This window comes from Montipora foliosa, chromosome 10, assembly GCF_036669935.1.
Source record: "Montipora foliosa isolate CH-2021 chromosome 10, ASM3666993v2, whole genome shotgun sequence".
Classification (NCBI taxonomy): Eukaryota; Metazoa; Cnidaria; class Anthozoa; order Scleractinia; family Acroporidae; genus Montipora; species Montipora foliosa.
In genome coordinates, this window is record NC_090878.1 from 11097811 (window position 1) to 11120310 (window position 22500).

At 40.6% G+C, this 22500-nt stretch overlaps 1 pseudogene; it reads left to right on the plus strand.

Moving 5' to 3' along the window:
- LOC137972517 (uncharacterized) overlaps window positions 1-22500 on the plus strand; it is a 34693-nt pseudogene that overhangs the window by 7387 nt on the left and 4806 nt on the right.

Sequence of the window (22500 nt, forward strand, 5' to 3'; positions counted from 1 at the left end):
CAATTCGCATTAAGCCACCAGAGCTGAAATTTTCCTGACCGAGGTTGTTGCACGTATCCTCTAGGTCCTTCTCGGAGGTTGAAAAAGTCGCAATATAGGCCCGGGTCCTTCCTCAAAAAGAATACTTGTGTTGCAGAGTGTTGGTCGACTTTCTCTAGTAACTATACGGTACAATTCTTTCATGTTCGTGTGCCTCGTTCGGAAATCATTTCCTTGAAAATATAACCTTTTGCTTTTCCTCTATGCAAAATCTCTAAAACTATGTGTCAATAATTCTATCATGGCTAAGGTGCCCGACTATGCATATGCTCTCATTTACACCAAAATCAATTGATTATCTATTGTAACTTTACACAACCATTTCATGAAGGCTACATTTTTACTGCGTTAAGACAAAGAGCAATATCATAATATCTATTTTTTTTGAAAAAGAGAATTCAAATTAGCCATAATAATGTAGATAATACCTTCTTTTTTCACAACTATCACCATCATTGTCCATAGCCCATGGCGGCCGTAGGTGTACTTGTTTAGACTTGACCAGTTTCCTCCATTCCTTCGGCACTGCTTTCCTCTAATTCGCAATTAGACATCGAGATAAATGTGAAATTGACCAAACCGTTCCATTTCAAAGCTGAAAAGTCCGAAATTAACACCGAAAACTGGATAGCGCCTAAAAGTGGCACCAAACCCACTGACTTATTTGTCCATTCGTAGATGGTGTCCTCGGTCAATTCCAGCCGGGAGAATGGGCGCCCTGGGAGCCATGCGACATGCTTACAGGGAAGCAAAAACGAGAACGGTATTGCCAGAGCGTCCCGCCTTTGTATACTGGTATCAATTCCTCGTTTCAACTGAACGAAAGTAAAAGTTGTGGTACGTTCCAGGTGTTTTACAGCAGTAGAATTAATGATTCGGTTTATAGTGGTGAGGTAAAATCTTCATTCGTTAATCGGGGTGAAAATTTCCCAAGTGGTTTGCCCTTGGGCAGGTCCTGCACTCTCTATCCTTTATTGACTGGAAGGACTTCCGTTGCTTGATATCATCCAGTAACATTGTTGGATCCTTCTTCTACACTTGCGATCATTAATGCACAATTTCGTTTCAGTCTTAGAAGTGCATGGAAGGGCAAGTTTATGATGACCTACCATAGCTCAGTGGTCGTAATTTCGACACCGGCAAAGCTGCACTCGGATTTTTTCCGAGCATCCCCGAGTTACCATCGAAAGTAAAAATACACCCTTTCAGTTTAGTTGAGCACCGCGATGTCAGGTGGAAGGTCGCGAATTCAACTCCGGCCGGACCAATACTCAGGGTCTTTAGATAACTGAGGGGAAAGTGCTGCCTTTCTAATTACATCCACAAATGGCTAGACCCTCTAGTCTTAAGGACGATAAACCGTAGACACCGTCTCACAACCCTTCGATATTCATAACGCTGTGGGACGTTAAAGAATCCACACACTATTCGCAGAGTGTAGTCTGTCCTATGTCGTGTATCACAGTTGGGAGAGTAAGTAGCTACATCAAGCTGGAAGACCTTAGACAGCAATGACCAGAACCAGGTTGCTGACCAGCGGTTTTCGTTAAAACAATGGTTTGCTGGGGGTGCGGGGGTGCTCAGTCTCGCGAGCTCACAAAAACCTGGTTGTGGTCATAGTTATTTAGGGTTTTTCCATCAAGCTACTCTAAAATCCCAAACCCCACAGCTGACTACAACTTTGTGAAGCCAAAGGTGAGCTTACTTCCTTTCAGATTGTCCAAGTTCATGGTTAAGACACGAAAACTCCAGTTACTTAATGATAAGGGAACCAAAAAGCTGGAAAAAGGCAAAAGAAAGCTGCATCAGTATCAAGTCGCAGTTGGTGACCATTTCAAGCTTTGAAGAAAACAAATTTGTAGCGTCCATCGTCGATAATTTTACATGGATAGGTGCACAATGGAACGAGGCTTTGATGAATTACACCTGGGTGGATGGTGCAACCATTGGCTTTAACACAATGTGGAACACCAGAATAAACGACAGCAGCTTGTGCGTAGCTATCTGCCAAAGTAATGAAAAACATCAATGCAGCGTAGATGGAAATTGGTACCAAGTGGATTGTATCAATCCCAATTCATTTGTTTGTGAAAAAGCCGGTAAGTGGTAATGACAGCGAAAACTGGAAAAAACATTCCGCCTTCCAGGGTGTGGTCCACGAGAATTTGTTTGTGTTCCCTTGTCCCAACAAGCTTGTGTTTCCTTTTCCAGACAGTGATTCCAAACGTGTTCCCCACCTTTCGATCCCTTTAACTGTTCACCCACTTCTTTAATTTCCTTGAGACAGTTTTGTGTTTCTTCCCTAACTATTCCCAATTTCAAACGGACCACATTTTCTTGTTCCTGACCACTCTTCGGAGAATCTCAAAACATAAAAATTGTACCTCAATAGATTAGTTTGATCGGTGCAAAGTACCTGAACAAAATTTATCTTCGCTTGAAAGAAATTCAACAATGAAAAGACTCCAAACCGGTGAAGACTTGATGTCGTCTTTCGAATTATTTACGCATTTTCAAAACAAAATTAGTCAAAAAATAGACCTCATCTGGCTTGCCAAAAAAAAGTAGCTTTGAAATATATGTGTATATTACATGTAGCTTTCAGCTCAGCTGTGAAACTCTTGTACCAGTAAAGTATTGCAGATGGTATGGGTTTGAGTCTGCCTTAGTCATTACAGTTTTTTAGTTTTTTCTGGGCACAAATAACGTGCGAGGATCAAGTGTGGTAATATCATTTTCCTCCACAGTCACTTACAATTATACCGACAATGCGACGTGCGATAACATAACGATGGGGTTTGAAAGTGGACTTTTCCCAGATGCCAACATTACAGCCAGCTCGACACATGGAGAATTCTTTCCCAGAAAAGCCAGGCTTGCGGGTAAAGAGGCCTGGTGCCCATTGCTCAATTCTTCGAGGGCAGACTTTTTGGAAGTCAAACTAGGCTCGCTGCATAGTATTTGCGCGATCGCCACTCAAGGTAGGCATGCCCCTGATGCCTATACAACGACATATCGCGTACAGTTGTCCTCAAATGGGTCCGTGTGGGAATGGTACAACCATGGGACTAGCGAGGTAGGAACTTCATTTTAGCACTGATTTTAGTATCAAATAATGACACATTGGCATTAAAGTTTAAAGTGCCTCATTATTCCAGGTTCTACAAGGAAATGACAATTCCTTCGATGTGGTCAAACGTGAATTGAAGTTCGCTCCAACAGCCCAGCTTGTTCGTATCTGGCCATGGACCTACGAAAATTATCCATGCTTGAGAATCGAAATTTTTGGGATCCCTGTGGACAACTTAAAAGGTAGCTACGCATGAAAATTTGACAACTCGATCATTGCTTTTCGCTGCTCACAACCCTCCAATGAATGTTAACATTTGAAAGCATTTAACAAAAGAAAAATAAAACTGGACACTTGGAAACTTTGACCCGTTCGTCGGCATTACGCAAATTTCGCTTATCCTGTTCATACATAATTCCTACTATTCAGTTACAACACTTGTTTTTGATTTTCCCTTTGCCGTGCATGTTGCTGTTTGAATGACATCATTATAACCCTATTGAAGACGACCATTTTTCTTTGGCCAGTCGCAGCTTCAGGTGCAGAAACGAACCAGTTATGACGTAAACACATGCAGTCGGCGTATAGGGATTTCAAAATTCATTTTGACGCAACCGCTATTACAGTTCATATTGCAGAAGGGTGCAAGTTACTGAGTAGTTGTGCAGGTGCTATTTTTAAATTGTAATTTAACTATTTCATTTTTAATTAATTACTTGATAGTAAGTTGCAGACAAGAAAAGAATTTTAAGAAAACGACGAAACCTTTGAGTTTATAATACATGTTTCGACAGAAACGTCTGCCATCCTCAGTTAGTCAGAATACAAAGCGATGGAACCTGAAGTTATAATGAATAAAAGATGCTGATGTGATAAACAACTACAACAACTGAATGAAGTATAGCGTGAAAGTGTGGGCATTTTCTATTTCAGTATAAATTCAGTTTTCTGACTCAAGGGAATTAATTAATTAATTAATTTATTTATTTATTTATTTATTTATTTATTTATTTATTTATTTGTGGTTATGGTTTCGAATTTAGAATTGATGTGGTTGTTTTTCTGGTTGTTGATGATGCTAGCGATGATTATGCATTTAACTAATTCTTAAGATTATGAATAACCCTATGAAAATTGATGATGAATGATGCTTGTTGACAGGCAATAACGAAGATGTCGATAACCATGACGACGATGATCATGAAAGTGACGATGACAAGACGATCGATGACGACGAAAACGACAATGACGACCAAGAAGAATACGAAAACGGCAGATTATGTTGATGAGTAGTAGAAAAAACAACGGGGTAGTAATAATTATGATGACGACGACGATGATATGTCCTCTCAACAGGTCCACCAACTGGTCCACCGGTAAATGTGGCTATCTCCATGGCGACCACGCAAGTGGCAATCATATCCTGGAGTTCATTACCAGTATACTATGCTTTTGGAGGGCACTCGTTTAAGTACAAAGTTTCTATTGCAAAGGGAGAATTTAGTTTCACCGATCTTGGAGTCACCGAGACCTTTCTGAAAGTTAAGGGCTTGGAAATAAACTCCACATACTGTGTGTCGTTATTGGCTTACAACAGCTTCGGAGATGGTCCCTCGAGTGACTGTGTGAAGTTCAAAGTAGCGTCAGGTATTTGAATTCAATAAGGCCTTGTATAAAGGAAGCGGAATTCCCCCTCCATATATAGCTGGGACACAAATATCACAGACACAGCAATAGCCGAGAAAAACAGTAAATAATAATAATAATAATAATAATAATAATAATAATAATAATAATAATAATAATAATAATAATAATAGACATGTAAAAACTAGCGATAAATTGTTAAACTTCCGACGTTTCGGCGATTTCATGATGCCATTATCAAGGAAATGGAAATGAATATGCGAGTTCATAACAGATACAAAATACTCCAAATTTGCATAAGTGAAGAAGAGCTAGACAAAGACTTCAGCAAGGATTGAATCTGTTTGCACGTTCAACCGTGGTCTTAATCGTTTGATGTACAGCATTTCGTTAACCAGATAGCCCAACTTGTTCATACATTTCTTCAACACTCTAAAGCAGCTAAGGAGGTCCTCAGGGACAACACCCGCGTGGTCTTGATCGTAATGCTTCCGTACAGAAGATGACTTACTTTTGTGGCCAGCCACGCGTGTATGTAGATGGCCACGTGTGTAGCTAACATAGCTACCTGTATCGCACAGGTTGCATTGCCGAAATTGGCACACAACGCAATGTTGATTAACCAGGTGTGGTTTGATCTCGCATTCATGTAGGTCTTGGCCAATTTTTCGACTAACAAAGTCGGGTTGGACTGTAGTTTGGAGCTTGAGACTTAAGTCTCAAGTTCAGATTATCACATATTTAGTTCACGTGATCATGAAGCCTGTTATATCGTTTAACCATTTTCACCCAAGGAAAGTGACCCACAGACGAGAAAAATCGTTACGCGTGAGCTGAAGCAAAAACTGGTGTCATTCTTAAATATTACATAATCCGAAAAGCACATGGTCATGTAGTCATTATTGTAGAAATGGTGCCACCCTACTAGCAGAGCCTTTTTTAACTCGACGAGATACTCTGTTGAGTATGCGCAAACCGTTGCTTGGAGACAGTTTCAATCCCAAGTCGCGATCGCTCACCAAGACGCCATGTTGATTTTCGTACTGAAGGCTCCATTTTGACCTTCGCCTTGTCAAAAATATGATGCGCGCGTTGCCTAAGCCGGTTTAACCGGAGTGACTACAATCATAGACAAAACCGTTGGGAAGGTTAGCACTTTTGACATCTTCTTTGCTTTTTTCTCTCCCACCCCTGATTCAATGCTGTGCAAAACTGAACGGGTCTAGTGGGAAATTGTTGTTACCTTCCAAAATTGAATAGGGGAGAGGGGGGCTGTGTAAGAGAAGGTGAAGCTACTTCTTTTGCGCTTTAAAAATACAGCTCTGGTGCCGGGTTCATTTACATAACCGTCCCAACTACTTTTGTCTATGAGTCTCTCTTTCTCCCCTCTGGTGATTTTCAGAGAGGCTCTGCTCGCAAGGAGAAATGGAGCATGACATGATCAGAATCTGTGCTGAAGTCACTTTTCACAGTTTGTTTCCTTAACATAAGCAAAAAGCAAACAGCAAAGAGGCTTCAATGCAAAATATCAAAGAACGTGTTCTCTCTCCAATTTCAAGCCTGGTAAACTATTGGATGGAAAAACGCTTATGAGATCAAACATGCTTACTAAGATTGAAATTGTCTTAGGGCCCCCACAGACGAGGCAAGTTGTTGTCCAAGACTTCTTCCAGTCGATAATTGTTGGTGTTGGGAATGCGTTTTCACATACAAAACGTTTAGTTGTGGATAACCGTTACGTTTTGCACGAGTCTGGGAACTTATATCGGGCAGAACGAAGAGCCGCTGACTTTCAAAATCGTCTGCGCAGCTGCGAAATAGACTTAAATAATCAATAACTTTCTCGCAAAATGGACAGGTACAAAACACAGGTCACGAGTCACAGGTCATTGTTTTACCAATACAGAAACAACCCTGACCGTTTACTAATGTTAACATAAGGCCTTGAAACTATTGTTTAGGCCTAATTATGCCTAAGTGTTTAGCTTCAACGAATGTTTAATATTCTTTCTGTGTTGGTAAAAGAATGACCTTTGACCAGTGTTTTGTACCCGCCGCTGACCGAGGGAAGAAGAGAGCTGTAGATAACAAACGTTCCTCATCGAAAAAATGGAAAACTTGCTTCGTTTGTATAGGCCCTAAAGTCTCAGTTGTCAAACATGATGTAATTATGAAAGACAAGGATGATCTAATCATGAAAGGCAAGGATGATCTAATTATGAAAGGCAAGGATGGCACAGTCGGTTAGTGTGCAACCTTGGTGCAAGAGGTCCTGAGTTCGATTCCCGGATATCACTTCTTTCCTTTCCGTGTTGCTAAGTAGCTTTAAATACCCGTAAAACGGAGCACTGATGGAAAGGGGGGAGTAAAATGAGCGCACCGTCGACCTCAGGTTTGTCAGTTGAATTACTGTTACGAGTTGTTAAATATGGTTGCTTAACTTTACTTTACTTTACTTTTCTTTACTTTACTTTTACTTCCAACATTCACTGGTGGTGTTTTAGCTGATTGATGTGGAAGTGCTGGAAACATAGTTAATAGAGGGGAATGGTTATGAAACCCGACAAATTTCTTTGTTGTAAGTATTTGTTCTCTTTTTGACTGTGCACAAAACACAATAGTCGTTTACTCCGTACTGAGGAGCTAACCAATAGAAACGCGTTGGTTACGCAATTCATGCATAGTGTATGAGCGCAAAACAAAAATTGTGCACAGTCGTGGACTTTCCAACCTAAATCTTGGTATCTTTGTTTGCTCCTTAGATGTTTGCCGAGCTTCAAAGCCAGTCCCCTCTATTAACTATGCTGGAAATAATGTCAAAACTTGTGAACCGATCGAAATTTGAATACAATTTAGTTAATTACACTACTACCAAAATTACAGAGAACGCTCTAATACAGGGACAACATCAATAAGTACAATCATTGGTTGACTGCAACTATGTGAACGATTCAATTTGTGCTCCCCTTTGCAGCATGCTTGCCTGGATGGTCTAGTTTTGGTGGTCACTGCTACAAAGCTTTTCAAAAACAGCCTTTCACCTGGAGCGCTGCTTCTTCTAATTGTCGCAACAACAATTCCGAGATGGTTTCCATATGGAGCCACAACGAAAATCAGTTCGTAAGTTCTCTAATAAATTCATCCTGGAACTGCTCGTGGATTGGATTGCGATTCTTTCAAAATGAGGCACAATGGCTAGATGGCTCCAAGGGAAATTTCACAAAATGGCATAACCCCCCTGCTCAGCAAAATACCAGCTGTGTTGCGTTCTTTGAGAGTACTGGACTGTGGACAAATATATCCTGTTCAAATATGTGCTACTTCATCTGCAAGCGAAGAGGTGAGTCGAAGTACGTGGTTTAAAAGGGATGCAGTGATAGTGTAGTAGTAAGAATTCACCTCCCACGGATGAGGGATTTTGTCTTTGTTGTATTATGTGAACGATTCAATTTGTGCTCCCCTTTGCAGCATGCTTGCCTGGATGGTCTAGTTTTGGTGGTCACTGCTACAAAGCTTTTCAAAAACAGCGTTTCACCTGGAGCGCTGCTTCTTCTAATTGCCGCAAGAGCAATTCCGAGATGGTTTCCATATGGAGCCACAACGAAAATCAGTTCGTAAGTTCTCTAATAAATTCATCCTGGAACTGCTCGTGGATTGGATTGCGATTCTTTCAAAATGAGGTACACTGGCTAGATGGCTCCAAGGGGAATTTCACAAAATGGCATAACCCCCCTGCTCAGCAAAATACCAGCTGTGTTGCGTTCTTTGAGAGTACTGGACTGTGGACAAATATATCCTGTTCAAATATGTGCTACTTCATCTGCAAGCGAAGAGGTGAGTCGAAGTACGTGGTTTAAAAGGGATGCAGTTTAAAAGGGGTGTAGTAGTAAGAATTCACTTCCCACAGATAAGGGATTTTGTCATACTAACAACCTCTCCGTTCTTAAACTATACATGTAGAGGGAATTACCCGAAAAAGACCCGTTTCTCAAAAGCCTCGAGACTTTTCGGGGCATCTTCAGCTGTCACAATTCGCTTTGTATCTTAAGAACAGGATGGTTTTAAGTCGTTAAACTTTACAATCATTTTGCTTTTTGTTACGTTGAAAACATGTTAAAAGACCAGACTATGATAAGAAACGGATTGGTGAATTCGTGAATGGCTTTTCGTACCCGAAACGATTTTTGGAGTTTCCAGAAACGAGTCCCAGGTCCTTTATTTATTAAACGAGATGCTTCCGTGAAGCATACACTGGGTTGCCTGTGGTACGTGTTACAGAAAACCAGAAGGCACTGAATTGTGTGGTATTGAACTACAGCATTCCAGTCTCTGAAGAATCACAAATAAAAGAGAAGCGAGAAACATTGGCTTTTGGGCTGACGTGTTGATAATTTTCAAGTTCCCTCACAACTTCTTTTCACCACAAGTTTAAGGGTGCCTTCTGAGCATCTGACAGCTACAATAGTTCGCTGAAGTTAATCCATATGGATTCGGCGGGGTTAGTATCTGAATGGGAGACCAAAAACAATATACCCCTCAAAACAGAAGCATTGGACCGAAAATTCTATTTTAACGCTAACAAATGCGGACCAAGCAAGGAACTGATTTTGTTAGCTTGCTTTATGCGAAACAAATATTGATGAAAAAGTAAATAAATAGTGGTACAAAGTTTTTGGGAAGAGCAGAAGGAAGTTTTCTGGACGGTCGATCGAGAATAAAATATTTTGCCATCAGCAACAACATTTATGACACGAAAACAACATTAATTTTTAACCCCGAATATAAAAAGTTACGATCACCGACAAACATTCTGGGAGATTTTTGTAATGTATGCACCAGTAAAAGCGCAAAATCGAATTCGAAAGTTACATCGGATTCAGAGGGCGCCGTGATGAAGTTACCGCGGTGTGTTTACTCGCGAAACAGTGTCAAATCATCATTTGACACAGATACCGGGTTTTTGTTTTTGTAAGTTTTCTTTTTCTTTCAAGTGTTATAAAGTTTGACAAGAAATGTGCGAATTCAACACAAAGATCACAATCGCCCAATTCTTCAGGTTGACAGTCAAAACTTTACTCTCCAAGACGAGGTTATTTATCGCCAGGTAATTCCATCGTTTTGGGGATAGCAGCTACTTTATTGTTCATCAGTGTCAGATTTTTTTTGCCGATTTTGGGGGTCATTTTGTTGAAACTCAAGCAAGCTTCCAACAGACCTGTTTATTTTCGTTACACTATACCACAAAAATGCTCCCGTATCACATTTCAACACACGTATGCAAATTTGTTAACCTCGAAAATTACACATGATATTAAAGCTCACAAAGGCTGGAAACATCTCGGCAAAATCCTTTTCCAGCGAAAAATTAATCGAAACAAACAACATATTTACTATTAGAGGCAAAAATACCTTCCTATTTCAATTGCGTGCGTGCAAACAAGAGATGCAATTAAATACATTTTTGACAGTTCACATCAAAACCCTTTTCGACTCGGAACGCTGACCGTAAATAATGAAGCACAAAAGCGACAACAACTTTCATTCAAATAATTCTTCACTGTCACATTTCCAAATATTTTACACCTTTGCAGAGTTGAGTACAAAATACCGGTAAATGTAAATTGTCAGACAACTAAGATGCGACTTGAGTAAACACTGTGATGCATTCTTGTAGGCGTTCGATTCCTTCAATGTTAATTTGTTAAATCATAGTTAGTAACTATGGTTAAATCCATAAAAAAATTGCTATTTGATTTCCGTGTTTTATATAATACCAAGTTAGTAAAATATTAGAAACAAAGCTCACTGATATCCAAAGGCGAAAAATGAAATTGTTGTCGAAGACCATTACTCGTCTCTTAAAATCCAGATATTTATTTTTCAGCGCTGTCTTGCTCATCCAATTGACGATCCATTCTTGAGCTCCATGAGGATATTTTTTTTTCTTTAAAGATCCACGAAAACGCCATTCACGTCAATGACTTATTAGTAAAATTTTAAATTGTTATACCGGAAGACTGTGCAGAGTTGAGAACAGGTAAATACAAATCTGACAAATAGCGAGACAACTGAGATAACAGATCCACTATATGGATTCCTTCTCTGTCTTTGTTGAACCCATACTGAGTTACCAGAGAACTGTTCATTTGGTTTGAGTGTTGTACAAAACACCACACTTGGCAAAATTTTAGGAAGACAGCTCACTTTGATTACGGCTCGACGGGCGACAGATTGTTGTCGAAGTCCATTACTCGTCGCTTCTAACATTCGACCGCCTGTCTTGTTCAGTATCCAATTCGCTTGCCATTATTGAGCTTCATAAGGGTACATTTTGTTCAAAGATCCACTAAAACGCCATTCGCGTTACATGACTTTCGACGCCATTGCCGGTTAAGTTAATCGTTCTACTGTGTCCACCAGAGAAATCTATGCATTTCCCACTACCCTCTCGATCCTAAGAAAATGCGCGTAGAGGGCTCTATGCACAAAGACACCACTTAGCAGGGGAGTGACAGGCAAGACTTTTACCGACACGGAAAATAAAAAAATAATAATAATCTACCCATTTTCCGACTGGATTGCCTACGGCAACCCAGTAAAAAAAAAAAAGAAAACGAAAAATAAAAAAACGACGAAATTAAAGACAGATTCCGTCTGGGTTGGCAACCCAGTAAATAGTTAAATCTTTATCTGTGCATGTAAATATCTCTAGTTATGCGCGTCGTCACCGTCCACGTTATGATCATCACCATCGTCATCACCGTCATCCTCATTGTCGTCTTCTTCGTCGTTGTCATTGTCATCGCTGTGTTCCTCATCGTCGTCATCACCACTATCATCATCCTATTGCTATGACTATAATCTTCGTCGCTAACATTCTCGTCGTCCTCCTCCTTCCCATCATCATCATCATTATCATCATCGTCGTCGTCATCATCGTCGTCGTCGTGGTCATCGTGGTCGTCATCATCATCATCATCATCATCATCATCACCGTCACCATCATCATCATTATCATCATCGTCCTCATCATCATCATCATCATTATCAGCATCATCATCACCATCATTGTCGTCGTCGTCGTCGTCGTCATCATCATCATCATCACTGTCATCATTATCATTATCATCATCATCGTCGTCATCATCATTATCATCATCGTCATCATCGTCATCAACATCATCGTCGTCGTCGTCACCATCATCGTCTTCATCATCATCGTAATTACCATGACTCCCACCACTTCGTTCTTCTATAATTTCAGGTTCTTTCTCTTGTCCAAACAGTTTATCGCGTTTAATACTTTCAATTGCAGATTTCGTAGGGCATTATACGTTTTGCTCCAACCAACCCCTTGGTATGGAAAACAAGGCAATACCTGACAGTTCCTTCAATAGCAGTCACATTCACAACTCTCTCAACAATTCCAGTCCGCGGCTTGCTTCTACAGGCGGTTGGTGCCCATCCTCAAGTAACTCCGTAGTCTATTTCAAAGTTTCTCTTCAAGCAGTACACATCGTTTGTGCAATTGGTCTTCAAGGACACTCAGACGGAGATGGTTATGTCACAAAATACGTCATTAAACTCGCCATCGAACATTCGGACGAGGAATATTACAGAGAAAACGGCAACAAAAGGGTTTGTACCCAGTATGACTGAAGGAAATTTCTTCGACAGGCTTTACTGTATTGCCAACCAAAGATGATGACCGTCGTACCTTCAAATTGGCTTGCTCAGTGCAGACGTTTAAATATATATCAATCTGCTTGAGGTGGCTCAAACCGGTTTTAACAATTTGGAGGAAAGGTGTTAATTGAAAGGATTAACTCTACAACGCTTTCACTCATTAAGGCAAAGTTATGGTACCATATGAAACCAACAGTTGATTAACAAGATGCACTCATTAAAGTGACGCAATAGGTTACCATGGCAACAAAAGAACCATTTTAAAACGCCCCATATTTTGTCTTTAAACGCTTATATTAAAAAAAATAACTCAATGATCCCCATTTTTTATAACATCTGCGTTACGTGAAATAGTTGGGTGGAATCAATCCTTCCAAATAGTGAAGTTCGATGGAGAATGCATGGAAGTGTTAAAACTGGTCTGAGCTTTTATTTCGTTATTTTTATGCCCATATGTTCTGCTTTAGCCTTTGTAACGAAGATGTGTCAGTGGGCAAAGGTACTTGCTTTCGTTGGTGGGGTTAGATGAATTACAAAGTGCAGGACCAAGCGTTTCATCGAAAATTACTTGATTCCGACAAATCATCAAATAAATAAACAAACAAACAAACATAAGATTGCTTACAAGCCAGAACTGTATTTTGAACCAATCAAGACTTGTACAAATCGTGCTGCTAAAACTTTAATTGTTTATCCACGAAATGCCTTTCAGGTTTTTTACGGCGGTAAAAATTATTACGAAGTGAAGAAGAATGGCTTTCAAGAGGATGTAACAGCGCAGTTTGTAAGCATTTTACCGCAAAAATGGAAAGGCAAGCTCTGCTTTAGGATGGAGATTTACGGAAGACAATATTTAGAAGCAGGTACATGAAGAGTAGCACGTGCAGCTGATGCGTGGCGTACACTGGCCAGTTTGATCGATTTATTACCATTTTTTCGCTTTTTTCAATCAACGGTGCCACAACATCGCCATTATGTTTTATCGTGTTGTACAATCATCGCCTCCAATGACAAAACCTCATGCTCGTTCTCAAATAGTTAAAGCTACTTAAAAGATTTAGACGAGGAAAGGAAATCCTGAATTTCAGTGACTGAGTGATATTGACTGCCAAGGCGTAATGCCACACCCATAGGGTCCACACTTGTTCATATTTCCATACATGTTCTCGGTATTTGTTCAATATTTTCATGTTTTGTTTTGTTTTCTTTTTTTTTTCTTGTTTTTATTTCTCGCAGGACCCACTCGTGCACCAGAGAACGTTGCCTATACGTTCGAGAATGAAACTTTGCGGGTCACGTGGGTTCCTTTACCGATCTATTTCCAGGCTTATCTCCTCCAAGGATACGCTGTTGCAGCCTACAAGAGCAATGTCATGATTAACAAATGGCGTCAGCCAGCTAACGCAACTAATGCTTCAATATCTGGGATAAAACCTAATGAAACCGACTGTGTAACCGTTTATGCCTATAACAAATACGGAGATGGAGACGCAAGCCCCTGTCCAATCATAGAAGAGCCAGGTATATCCACCAGTTGGCTCTGTCGGTTGAGCAATGCACTACCTCGCGGGAAAGCTTAGACTCCGACCAGACCAACTCTCAGGGTCTTAAATAACTTCAGAGAAAGTCTACTTTTTGTCGTAATGTCTACAAATGTTTTGAATCTCTGGTCTTTTTTTTTTTTTTTTTCGGATAAGGGCAACACCTCAGCGTTCATGAATAAGTGCTGTCTAAAAAGAGTTAGACCGGAGGCAGTGCGGCTTGGCTCGAGCTCAGTGGTTAAGGCGCTTGCCTTAAGATTCGGAGATTCCGCGCTCAAGACCCATTCTGGCCACTCCTTGAATTTGATCCTGGTAATCCCTGGTTCAACTTCTCGTCTGCACTTGCAAATAGTGAACTGGTTTGCCTCCGTCCAGTTGGGATTCTTAACAGTCATTGTTACTGTGTCTTCTCGTTGGTTGTATTTCACTGGTCCTGAAAATCCAGCCCCTATGGGGAGTGGTCAACTAAATGTCGCTCTGACGAAGGGCTAACGCTCGAAACGTCAGCTTTTAGAATCTCTGCACGGTGGCCAATTTACACTATCAACTCCGTTGATAAAACCAAATTTTTGTATAAATGTAGCTCTGTTACTCGGCTTGTGGTATAACATGGTACACGTTGTAGTTCAAAATTTTTTACACCAGTTCAATTTTGATATTCCTTCGTTTCAGATTAGATGTGTTAATTGTTCACATATTCATACACACTTTTTTGTTATAGTCTGGTGTTACTGGGCAAGCTGGAGCCAATGCAGTAAAACTTGTGGCAATGGCGTTATGACAAGAAAAAGAGAATGTGTTGGCGATATCTCGTGTGTTGGAAAAGACACCGATATTAAAGACTGCAGTTTCAAGAAATGTACAGGTAACTTGTATGTTGGCATTTTGATCCACTGAGTGAATCTAATCTGCACAACAGCTCCGAATATGTCACCTACACAGTCAAAAACGAGAGCAAGTATTGTGTAGTACTCAATGGATTTCAGCCTTTCCTGAATTACTGTATTCAAAACCCCGAGGACACACCCGCGTCTCCTACAGGGTGTATTTCTGAACCAGTATTCTGAACATCAAAGATTCGACTCCCGCTAGGAACACTTTGAATTTTTTACGGAGTCACCACAAGTCATTATCGAAAAATTCATCTCGTCAATTGCTCTTTAGTTAAAAGGGTTATCAAAAAAGGTCCACTTTGTCCTTCTCTCGCGTTACGATTTCATAAAATGAGATTTGGCCTCGTTTTACCAATGAAACTGATGAACATTAATCCTCAACTACCTGCTTACAGAAAATTAGGTAAGATCTAGATTTAGACTTGGTGTCACGGTAAATGACCATTTTTGCCTAATGCCAATTTTAGGGGAACGTGATGTTTATTGCCTACACAAAACTGACAAGCACAAGTAGTTTTGAATAAAGGGTAAAACGTCCAAGTTAATAATTGGTGTTAGAAATCCCCCATTATCTGAAAAATGAACTGGCATGGGGTGTTCCAAGAACTGAATCTTGCCAATTGTATTTCACTATTTAAGAATTGAAAACAAGATTGAGAAATAATCACGATTTCTTTTTTTTTTTTCAAAATGGATTATCAGGCAAAAGCGCCTGGACAAATCTGTCTCGCTTTCGAATTTCGAAGTCACTGTGATGATTCATCCAAAATATGACTTTTATGACCTCAACTAACTTAAAGTCTATGAGACACCATCTCTAGTCGACACTTCCCAAGACCCAACACAAGCCCACGAATCGGCTAAAATTACAAGACCCCTTTCTTCTTTTTTCACAGTACTGCCAGCTCCAAATGCTTCAATTCACATTAATGGCCATTTCAAGGTTATAGTCCAATGGGAGCCAATGAGTGGTCTTCCCGATGGACTGCTTCTAGGATACCACTTGTTTCTTCGTGATCGCAACACTACAATTGCTACTGGACCTTTTGCTACGAACGCTAGCGCACCTTACAGCGACTGCATTCAAGTGGCGGCCTTCACAAGGGATGGACCGGGAAACTTCACAGGGTGTCTCTCCGTAGAAAAACGTAGGTTAATTCTATTTGTTCCACTGATCAGTAGACTGAAAGGTCCAAGCAATGGAAATTTGTGCGTCACAATTTAACGGGTTTCATAGCTCGAAATCCTGCTTTCGACACATTCGGTCGCCCAGCAAGTCGCTGGCGTAATGTGTTTTACAGAGACGGAAAATTTATTCTTAAACGACAAAGAACGTGTATTGACTAGCTCCGCTGCGCAATGAAAACGAGATTTGGTCAAAGAGGCTAAGGAAGGATAAGCGGTGACATGTATTGCATATAGTCCTTATGCGGGAGACACTTTTAGAAAGTACAAAAGAGCCAGTGATATTGAAGTTACAAACACAAAATACGTATAAATGGAGTTTTTAGAGAAGACGTGAACTTAGGTCAAAGGCACTCCACTTTAAAAACAATCTAAAAGGACACTTAAACCTATTGCTAGTAGAGCGTGATTACGAACTCCGAATGGTGTGAGACGTTCAGTTGACTTTTTACGAAGTATGGTCGAGTTGAATTCGGGATCACCGAAGACAAATCCAACCAATGATCGGAGATGATTTGAGCTCGGCATGACTGGTTGCAAACGCAACAATCTAAAAGAACACTTAAACCTATTGCTATTAGAGCATGATTACGAACCCCGAATGGTGTGAGACGTTCAGTTGACTTTTTACGAAGTATGGTCGAGTTGAATTCGGGATCACCGAAGACAAATCCAACCAATGATCGGAGATGATTTGAGCTCGGCATGACCGCTTGCAAACCCAACGCCCAAACCAAAGCAAAACTCAAATCTCAGCCTCCCACAAAATCTGAAAACATACGAACTGAAACTTCGACGATTGCAGTCAAAACATATCTTCCGTTGAACACAAAATGATACACCTTCACACTGTACCTGGCAAGATCTTCAAATACAATGTGCTGCAAAATTAGAAGAGATATTAGAGCCTCAGATTAGGCGCATTTTACTAGAGGAATGGATGTTATTGAGCAAGTAGCGATAATCATATCTCAGATACCTTTCGTCTAAAAAAAATTCTTTAAACAACATGTATGACACTGCCGAAGTAGCCTTTTATAGTAGCCTTCTATAGAAAGAATATGAACATGTTAAAGTCAACCCTTTTGATTCCATCCTTAGAATTTTCTAAGTCTCGTTTTGTCCTTTTACTAGCACCTGCAGTGACCAGTCTCAAAATTAGCGCCTCAAGCAGAAGAACAACGTCAACAATAAAAGTAACTTGGGCCTCCTTAACATTTGACGATGCGAGCGTCGAGCTGATGAATTACGAGCTTCTGTACACGCTTGTGAGACAGAACGGAAACTCCATTGAACCTCCAAATTCCAAACAGGAGAAGTTAATCATTTACAGTGATTTAAACGCGTTTCTCCTGACTAACCTAACATCTTTTTCTCGATACAAGATCCAAATGGCAGGAATGTTTGCAAACGGTTCACGAACGGTTAGCAACATCGTATACGGAGGTAGGTTCCAAGACAGAGACACGAACACGAACAGAACACGACAGAGCACGAACGCAGTCGGAGGCAACCCGCTCCTTTTTCAATAGCTTCTACCCGGCCTTTATTATTACGGCAGGGGTGTTCTCAAATGGATGGAAAGCTGACTAACTTTTGGCGCGCACAAGCGGAGAATCGAACCCGGAGCGCTGACATACGATCCGCGAGCGATATAAACTACACTACGCCCCGCCCCTTTAACGTAGACAGAAAGGCCTTTCTGCGTGGTGTTGATAATTTTTAAACTCAATATCACGACTCCGCATGCACAGATAAAAATTCATTATCACTTCGTTTTGATCTGAATTCGCATGTTAAGTCCCTTGACTAATTTACTTTAAATCATTCTATCAGTTCGCTCGCGAACCCTCATCTCATACAGATGCATGTTTTATTCTTGTCAGAAACATGCGCATGTCCGCAATTCATTAACGTTGCATCAAGTCCCCAAGAACTTACAGCGGCCGATAACATAGCGAATGAGCTCTCAAACGTCATCAGGGCTCTTATAATTGGCACATGTGGTGTCTGCGAACAATACGGCCGAACAACTCTTGTGTACACAAAAAACAGCAGCGATAGCGATGACTTGACCTTTCCTGTCACAAAGACATTCTATCGGCAAAGTGAATACAGCAAGTTCGTTCCGGTTATACGAGTTCCTGGAGTTGCCATAATTACACGAAAGAAACAGGATCTGAGTTCCATCTTGACAAACGTAGTAGGTGGATCTATTTTGGACTCTTGGCCAGTTATTGTTTTTACAGTGGTATTGGCGATGTTGGCCGGAATCATCGTTTGGTTTCTGGTAAGCCTCGTTGTTTGACAAGTTGAAGGGGAGGGTTCATGCACACTGGGTTCACTGTCTTCAGTCTACACTTGCTTCAGATTAAAGCAAAGGAGATAGTAAATGTTAACTCCGGAAAATCAAAGGAAACATGGATTTTATCGAAGCTGACTCGGGCATACTCGGGAAAAACCCGAGTGCTCCGGAGCCGGAAGTCGAAGCAATTGTAGCTTTCTGATTTTACTAGTTCGGACGCTCTCGCATTGAGCCATAGGAGACTGACGTCAATAGATCAATAGTTAAGGTTCAGGTCATTGTCCTGTTACACTAGCTAGGAGAAAAACACGTCGGAATGCATCATTCCCGCAATTTTAGTAACCGAAAAGTTATATGGTCGACACCTGTTAGGCTAGGAGTAGTGTGATTTTTTTCGAGAACACTCGACTCAAAACCGATATACACCTTTTAAGATCCTGACAAATCAAGGAAATTCTGAATTATCAAGATTCTTAGCAATGAAGCTATATCATTATTTTGTGATCTCTATTGATACAAGGACATTTTTATTCTTTAACAAAAATAGATTGCCAGAAGCCAAAAAAGGTAAGGAACATTTTTTTAACCCAGTGGTATTCAGAGCTTAAAGCGTAAAAAAAGAAAACATGAGAATACTGAGAATTAAGGAAGAATATAGAAGCGAAATATGAATTAGAAGTTATTTCTTTGTTCCATTATTTATCCGTCGACAGGATTCGAAAGCCAACCCCGAACAATTTCCTCGTCAGTTCATCAAAGGAGCTGGACAAGGCTTCTGGTGGTCATTCATCTCCATGACGACAGTTGGGTAAGTAAATGATTCAAAATGACGTCGTAGAGAATTGACTTGAGGGTTATCCAATACGATGACATATTGAGATTCACATTACTCGGTGTTATGACTTCGTTTTCAACTTTTTAAATGGAAACTAGTGAGCAGCACGCAGCAACTGATCTTGTTAACTTTGTTTATTATCCGACCGGTTTCGTCTGATCAAACAGACTTCATCAGGGATTCCAACAAGATGTGTAAAGGGAACTAGTTTTCTACATGAAGTTATAGTACAAAAGCACGTTCCAGTAAGGGTGTGAACAGCAAAACACCCACAAGAAATACGCGCAGGATATGACGTAAATCCTACGTAGAAAAGGTGTAAAGTTTAATTTTGGGGCTCACGTTTTACCGTTAAATCCATAGATCAGCGACTTCTGACATTCCTACATTTTCACTTGCATTCTATGCAATAACTAGCGATGTAAAAATTTAATTAGTTCTCGTCACAATTTTATTAGAAGCTATACAATGTGTTTAAGAGAATTTCTGCAATTCGAATTTTGACAATTTCGGCTCGTGAGTGGGAAATACTGTACGTCATAATATCACATTGTCAGCTATCTTGGATCAATCATTTTCTATTTCTGCCTTCTTCAAGATTCCACTAAAGTGATCTCGCGTACAATTATTTAAACAACGCTTTGCAGCAGGATTGAAAAACAATCCACTGCCCGTCAACAAAAAACTGAAACTCTGCGTATTTATTGCTTTTGTTACCCGAAGAGTGGATTACTCGATTGGTTTTTGATAGCGTTTATAAGCGGTGGACAGTGAAAGCACTCTTTATCTTTTGCATGAACATACGAGGCCAGGAGCCCATCTGGAGCGTGCAACTTCCATACAGCGTCTGTGAAACGGCGTTTTCACAAGTAGGTTTATTTTTAGACTAGCTCTTCCCGCGAATTAGGTCAAACAACAAAGGCAGTTCCGGTTCGGTGACCCTATGACGTCAGCTTAATTTTTTGTAATTGGTCATCGGGCTCCTGTGGGAGTCTCATTCGCGGGAAACTCAATCTCAAAATAAATCGGTCTGTGAAAACGCCGTTACGCGAACACAGTAGAGTTGTAGGCTCCGGGTCATGGGTTCCTGACGAGGCCTAGATTCATCATCATCATCTCTTTATTTACCCTCGGATTTTAGAGTAGCTAGTTTCTCCGAGCAATTGTTCTCCCAACCAAGAAAGGAGAGGACTGAAAAAGGAAAGGAACTTTACTTCAGTGTCTAGTCTTCTGGTGCTGGAACACTAATTGGGGCACTCATAAAAAAACTGAAATCAACAAATTAACGCAATTCAAATCAAATGTTGGTTTTGAGGAGAGGAGATAACAGAGTACCCGGAGAAAAACCTCTCGGAGCAGTGTAGAGAGCCAACAAACTAAACCCACATATGACCCGGCCCGCGGGCTACATTGGTGGGAGGCGAGTGCTCTCACCACTGCGCCAGCCCTGCACCCCAATGATACACGGCAACAGAGAACAGACCACATTCTTCTTGAACTAATAAAATGTATTCCTTTTTCTCGAGAATTGGTGCCCAAATTTGGAACTCTATTCCTTACTCGATTAAACTACTTAAACGCTCGTTCTTTCGTAAAAAGATAAAGGAATTATTACTAAATTTCTCGCGGTCAGAAGATGATTATGTCAAAGTCACCCGTCTTATTAAGCTATTTAATACTTTAAGTTAGCCTCTTGTCATAATCTTAATGTACTTGTTTTGTTTTAGGTTAGTTCATTCTATTTACTGTGTAACTGTATAGTAATGTCTTTACTGTTATTTAGTCCATCTATAGATAACCTTGTACTTGTAGTATGTCCTCAGTTCTCCCCGCCTCGATTAGTTTATAAGCTATTTGCGGGGGGAAAGAAATGTAATTATTTATTTCTAATTTTCAATAAATTTTGTCGTTGTTGTTGTTGTTGTTGTTGTTGTAGTTAATTTGCTACAGAGTTTGTTACTTTTGTAACCCTGGTCGTTGCAGGTATGGTGATCTTTGTCCCAAATCTATTCCTGCCAAAGCATTTGCCATGATCTGGTTTCTAGTCGGTCTCGTCATATTCTCTGTGTTTATGGGCGCTCTGGCCTCTTTGTTGACCATCACTACCGTCAAGAATACAGTTGGAATATCAAGCGGAGTGGATACAACAAAGGTAATAAGCTGTTCGTAAACCTGGTTTTTAGAAGCCAAATAGGTCCAGGTTGTTATGGGATTTGGTTCTTGACGTAATGTTTTACAAAGTCATGAAGATTCTTCAAGATAGAAAAAAAGAACCTCATTTTGGTTGTTGGTGCACAGCGGGTTTGAAGTTGTGACCAGCCTCAAGAGCTTTTCAAATGAGTTTGTTTTAGTTTTGTAAATCATCCCTATCATTATCGTAACCACCACCGCAATCATTATCGTCATCGTCATCGTCGTCGTGGTCGTGGTCGTGGTCGTGGTCGTCGGCGTCGGCGTCGGCGTCGGCGTCGGCGTCGGCGTCGGCGTCGGCGTCGGCGTCGGCGTCAGTGTCAGTGTCATCAACATCATCATCATCATCATCATCATCATTATTGTTGTTGTTATTTTTGTATCGCTTGCTTGTAACAAGCAGACTTAAGACTTCTGGATTGCCCCGTACCCACATTGACCTCTCTTCAAAGAGGCCCCTACAGAAAAGATGTTCACTGCAGTACTCCTTTGAGTGAAAATGACTAATTTCCGTAAGTACAACTTCACGACTGGACTCGCTATGTAAACGTAATTGCTGTGAACTCAAAAATATAACGGTGTAATCAGTTCTTCGCTGATAAGTTCTAACTTTTGAAAGGTACAAGTTGACGCTTGTGAATGTGTTTGCGTTTCTTCTCTTTTTTTTTTTGTAAAATGTTAGGTGGCTGTCGTGGAAAACTCAGCTGAAAAACGACTTGCACTTGGATCACTTAGTGGGAAACTCAGCGTTGGTGAGAAGCAAAATAATTATTACAAAAGCCTTTTGTCCTAAGATTTGTTAAATTTTCTAAAGATCTAGGGTATAAGATTCCTGATGGTGAAATTGGAGCCGAATTCCATGGGGTTAATAAGGAAAGAAGAAACCTCACTCCCCGAAATTAAAAACAAACGCCATACCGAATTGCAGATATGTGGTTTGGACGCGCTTGCCTTGAGATCCGGAGATTCTGATTTCGAGACCCGTTCTGACCACTGTGCGCGCCAGTTTTTTGTCACGCGCTTCCACAATACCTCAGCGAGGACTTCGAAAGAGTTCAAAAGAGAGCGCGCTCTATCATCTGTCCTCAGTTATACTACTCAGACTGTCT